Source organism: Bison bison, unplaced genomic scaffold (assembly GCF_000754665.1).
Source record: "Bison bison bison isolate TAMUID 2011002044 unplaced genomic scaffold, Bison_UMD1.0 scf7180017864316, whole genome shotgun sequence".
Lineage (NCBI taxonomy): Eukaryota > Metazoa > Chordata > Mammalia > Artiodactyla > Bovidae > Bison > Bison bison.
Genome location: NW_011494888.1, coordinates 3,240,619 through 3,246,087, shown reverse-complemented (window position 1 = coordinate 3,246,087; position 5,469 = coordinate 3,240,619). Strand labels below are relative to the sequence as shown.

General features: G+C 48.4%; 1 protein-coding gene across 1 annotated transcript in view; it reads left to right on the top strand.

Annotated features, from left to right (window-relative positions):
• Positions 1–6: 6 nt before the first annotated feature.
• Positions 7–5,469, top strand: part of LOC104997852 (palladin-like) — a 187,035-nt gene continuing 181,572 nt past the window's right edge. The window contains exon 1 of the mRNA XM_010852791.1: positions 7–243. The gene's annotated coding sequence lies outside the window, so the exon portion shown is untranslated. The remainder of the gene's footprint in view (positions 244–5,469) is intronic.

Genomic DNA, 5,469 nt, shown 5'->3' with positions numbered 1-5,469 from the left:
CCCAACCCGGGACAGGCAGGACTTGGAGGCTGGGGCCAGGCCCCCAGAGCCCAGGCATCACCACCCCGTGGCCCAGGATGTGGCCCGGCCCAGCCACAGCCCCTCATCCCCACCGCCCCGCAGTGCCCACCACCCACCAGCCGCTCCCAGGTTCATCCAGAAGCTGCGGAGCCAAGAAGTGGCAGAAGGTAGTCGGGTCCACCTGGAGTGCAGAGTCACTGGGAACCCACCTCCTCGGGTCAGGTAGGACTCTGGTTGCGGAGATTAGATGCTTTGCATAGACCTCACTTGTACTTTAGTGTGAGAGAAGAGATTTCTGTTACAAGGCAAGGGCTTGGCTCCCCAAGCACACAGACGCAAGTATTATGGCCCTGGCTTTTGAGGAAAGGAAAAGCTCCATTGCAAGTTGGACCAGCAGGGAGACAGGAGCCAAGGCTCAAATCTGGTTCTCGATCCAGGGATCAGGGTGGAATTTAAGGGTCCAGGAAATTTCAAGCTTGGAAGCTGCCTTGATGATAGTCCACAGTATTGCACCTTGTGCTGGAGCCGGGTCATCCTCACTTAGGGACTCCTCGCTTTGTAAAGCGCAAGTGTGGCAGCTTTTCTACGCTCCAATATCTGCAGACTGAAAATGCTGGGTTTGTGGTCATCCTGGAGATGGCTAGGGAGCAGGGGGTTGGAGGGGCATGGGGTGGAGGGTGTGGGGGTGGGGACCCATCTTGAACTTGCACAGTGGGGTCTCCCTACAATAACTGCAGATTTCCTCAATACACCTATGCAAGGAGCTATGTCCGTTTAAGCTCGGTGATGTTTTACCTGCTTTTTCTTTGTTCACGCCTCAGTCTTAAGAGAAGTAGGGCTGAGGACCTCTGCTAGCTGCTTCCTGCTGATGAGGGATGTGGGTTTTTATAAGAAGAATGAAATTGTTTTGCACTTACCTAATAAATATTTGCATGTTCCACCTTGAACTCTGAAGTCTCAGGCAATCGTCCTATGAGTCCTGGGCGGGGCAGGCGGTGCTCTTTAAATGTAGCAGGTGGACAATGAGGACAGAATTTGATGAGTAAGAGGATTAACCCTGAGATACTATGGCTCCTAACTTTAACAGTCCTTCAAAACAGACCTTATTTCTTTGGGAATCCATGAAAACCTGTTTTTAACATTTTAGTGATTGAATTTGGATTTATGTAGGCCTGTACCAGACTCTTAGGTCAAAATAGTCTGCTTTTGAGATGCTACTCTCTTCTCGTCTTGGCCAGGTGGAGTCTTAGCTGTTTCCTTTTGAAGAGTTACTTAAAGTACCTGGGAGTGGGGTGGCCAGGGTGTGACTACTTTAGCTTTCCTGGAAGATGTGTAACCAGAAGGACGTCACGGGGGCTATTTCACACGCGTGCACGGGTGCTCACTGTGTGGGTTTGTCCAAGTGTGAGGAGGATGCAGTCCTGGGGCTTGTGCAGTGCAAGGGGACGTCGTGGGAAACCCTAGTGGGCTAGACACATATTTTTGTGTAGAAAAGAAGACAGCACCGAGACGCTGTACACATTTTATCAAACGTAATGCTGTTACCACTGAGACCTTCAGGAAGATCTCCTGTAGAACATCGTGTACAGGCTCAATAGGAGCTTGTTTTCAGGGCCACTCTGACCCTCAGCAGGGCAACTGGTCAGACCTTATCCCAGGTTACTCTGGTTTCTTGGCTTGTCTTGGCGAAGGAATGATTCATTGTTTCCCCATGGACTGAGGTCTCCAAGAAGCATGAGCTTCATCACGTTCCAAGGGCCTTGACACCGACACCTTTGAGTCACATCATCTATGAGAGCTCCTCTCTTGTCACTTTGAATCAGAAGAGGCGACCCCATACAAGGGATTATTTCTCGGAGGAAGGCCTTTGTTACTGCAGAAACTTTCTCTGTACTATGTGGGAAAGCCTTGCCACAGTGATGACATCACCAGCGTCTAGACGTTTCTACAGTGTCCCTGGCACTTGGTGTACAGTGAAGTCTCTTTAGCCACCATCCTCTGGTTCTGTCCCTCGAGCATGTAACCCTTTTATCATCAGGGTGGCCCAGTTTTAGGATTGTTTCTGGATTAGCAATCCAGAAACAGATTAGCAATTTGGTTTACCTTTCGAATGCTCATTTGCCTTTATGGACCAACAGTGAACTGCTGGAGTCCATGACATTTTACAGCCCTCCCATCATGGGTTCCTCGGTGTAGATGAGTAAAATTCTGTCCATTAAATGTTTGGGATAAACTCATCATAAACCTGGCCTCTGTGGCTGTTCGTCCTGAGCACCATCTAAGTCCCCAGTCTTCATGAACTCCCTGTGCATGCTCTCTGGATGATCCATTTCCAGATCTGAGGCTTCAACGAGGATGGTCCACACTCGAGTTAGTGGTAGGATCTCTAGATCTGGGTCTTTGGTTCTGGATGCGTTGTGCCGCCAGATCCACCTAATTATTTCCTTTAGTTAAGTGATGATCCATTTGAGTGACCCAAGCAGCACCCAACAGCTGCTCCTCCTGGCATTTTAACAGCATTTACTAATAATAAGGTTGGTGTCTCCTCTGTGTGTTTAGTTTCTCTCCTTCCTGACATCAGTGGACCTCTCTTTCCAGGTGGCCCCGTGCACACATACGACGGAGAAGGCTGACTTGGAGTCAGTACATGTGGTCACTGTCTCTTAGCTCCTAGGCTCAGGGCAGGAGACGATGAGAGCAGTGAGCTCTGGGCAGATGGACCCAGACGATGGCTTCTGTTTCCAGGGCTTCCTGATGAGCTACAACTGCACGCCCCCCTCCCTTGTTTGTGAAACTGGTCCCATCCAAGAGTATGTCTAAAGGCTGACCAGTCAGCTCAGGTCTTCAGTTATTTGTATACAGTTGTAAACAGGCTCTCCTGTTGTCCTAGGGAGCAGAGTGGCTGGGTTTAGAGTTGATACTGCCTGTAAGGTGACATTCAGATGTCGAGTGGTGTGCCCTGGTCTTTGCCCCATCTCCCCGAAGTAAGCCCACATCCACTGTTTTGTTCTAGGAAAGGCAGTGCATGATGTGGAGTGTGCCGAGGGTTCATTTTTCAGCCCCTTGTGAAAGGTTGCAGTCACAGCCCAGAAGCAAACTGGCAATCCTTGATGTAGGCGCCCAATTGTTTAGAAAAGTAAGCTACAGGCCTTCTGATGGTATCTAAGTATTGAGTTAGCTCCAAGACTCACACCCTGTTTCATGCACAAAATACCTGGGCAATCAAATGCTGGGCTCTTAAAAGTTTCTCCTTGGTGGTGTGGAACACATTATGACAGCTCAGAGTCCAGCTTAATGGCTTATTGTCATTTCCTTTAAGAGCCTCATGTTTGTGTTTGGCTGAGTCCAAGATCAGGAGTCCAAAGATGAAATACTCAGCCATTCCTAGGAATCCTCACAAGCACCTTCTGGGGGTGGCTGCAGTCACCCTAGTTAATGCCTCTCCTCCATCTGGCAGTAAATTTCTTTATCTTTTTGATACTTCAAACACTAACTAGTTTAGAGTTGGTTGAGAAATTGTGTGCTTTTCCCTTGCAAACTTTATCTAATCATATTTTGGTCTTCAGTTCAGTTCAGTTCACTTCAGTCACTCAGTCGTGTCCGATTCTTTGTGACCCCATGAATCACAGCACACCAGGCCTCCCTGTCCATCACCAACTCCTGGAGTTCACTCAAACTCATGTCCATCGGGTCGGTGATGCCATCCAGCCATCTCATCCTCTATTATCCCCTTCTCCTCCTGCCCCCAATCCCTCTGAGCATCAGAGTCTTTTCTGATGAGTCAACTCTTCCCATGAGATGGCCAAAGTATTGGAGTTTCAGCTTCAGCATCAGTCCTTCCAATGAACACCCAGGACTGATCTCCTTTAGAATGGACTGATTGGATCTCCTTGCAGTCCAAGGGACTCTCAAGAGTCTTCTCCAACACCACAGTTCAAAAGCATCAATTCTTCAGCACTCAGCTTTCTTCACAGTCCAACTCTCACATCCATACATGACCACTGGAAAAACCATAGCCTTGATTTCAATATACTATCTAGGTTGGTCATAACTTTCCTTCCAAGGAGTAAGTGTCTTTTAATTTCATGGCTGCAATCACCATCTGCAGTGATTTTGGAGCCCCCAAAAATAAAGTCTGACACTGTTTCCACTGTTTCCCCATCTATTTGCCATGAAGTGATGGGACCAGATGCCATGATCTTCGTTTTCTGAATGTTGAGCTTTAAGCCAACTTTTTCACTCTCCTTTTTCACTTTCATCAAGAGGCTTTTTAGTTCCTCTTCACTTTCTGCCATAAGGGTGGTGTCATCTGCATATCAGCCCTCAAATCCTGAATAGAACAGTTATCTCTGGTCCTGGGTTTTTGTACAGATGGGATGGAAGTGTTACATGAAGATCAACAAGGTCTGAATAATTGATATTTAAAGAAGGTGATTGTCAGAGGCTTTATACTTTCCTTCATGTGCCTCTTTAGATGCCTGTTGCTTTATATTTGGACTTCCTTGATGGCTCATAGTGTAAAGAATCTGCCTGCAATTCAGGAGACCTGGGTTCAATTGCTGGGTCAGGAAGCTCCCCTGGAGAAGGGAATGGTTACCCACTCCAGTATTCTTGCCTGGGAAATCCCATGGACAGAGGAGCCTGGTAGACTACAGTTCATGGGGCAGCAGAGAGTCAGACATGACTAAATGACTGATACTTACTTACTTACTTAAATTTAGCACCTTGTCCCCTGGACAGAGTTTTACTGCTACTGGGACAGCCATCTTGGCTCTTTCTGGCCTTCTGTCAATCCAAACATCACTCTTAGCTTTTGCAGAATTTCTTCAGGACATCTAGGTGAGGCTTGGTCTTCCAACTGTAAAGGTGCAGCTTGGAGGGCAGAAGATTGACCTGGGAGTGCACTTAATGTTCTCCACAAGGGAACAGGGCATCAGGGCAGGTCCAGCTGGATATTCCACATCCACATCAGTATATCGTCTGTCAGCCTTCAGCCCTCTCAGGGAAGAGGAGGGGCTCCCCTGGGGCCCTTGCTGTTCTCCTGGATCTCGTTTAAGCTGTTTGGTTCAGGACCCCTGTTGAGGTCTGTTATTAAACATTCCTTATGATGGTTCAGCCTTGCTCAATCCCCTTGGGTCACGGGGGTCCCTTCTGGGTCAGCTCCAGGCATGGTCCATGCCTCCCAAGTCCTGATTGGACGATTTGGTTGTGATTCAGGCTGCTGCTGCTAAGTCGCTTCAGTCGTGTCCAACTCTGTGTGACCCCACAGACGGCAGCCCACCAGGCTCCTCTGTCCCTGGGATTCTCTAGGCAAGAACACTGGAATGGGTTGTCATTTTCTTCTCCAATGCATGCATGCATTCTAAGTCACTTCAGTCATGTCCAACTCTGTGCAACCCCATGGACTGTAGCCCACCAGGCTCCTCTGTCCTTGGGATTCTCCAGGCA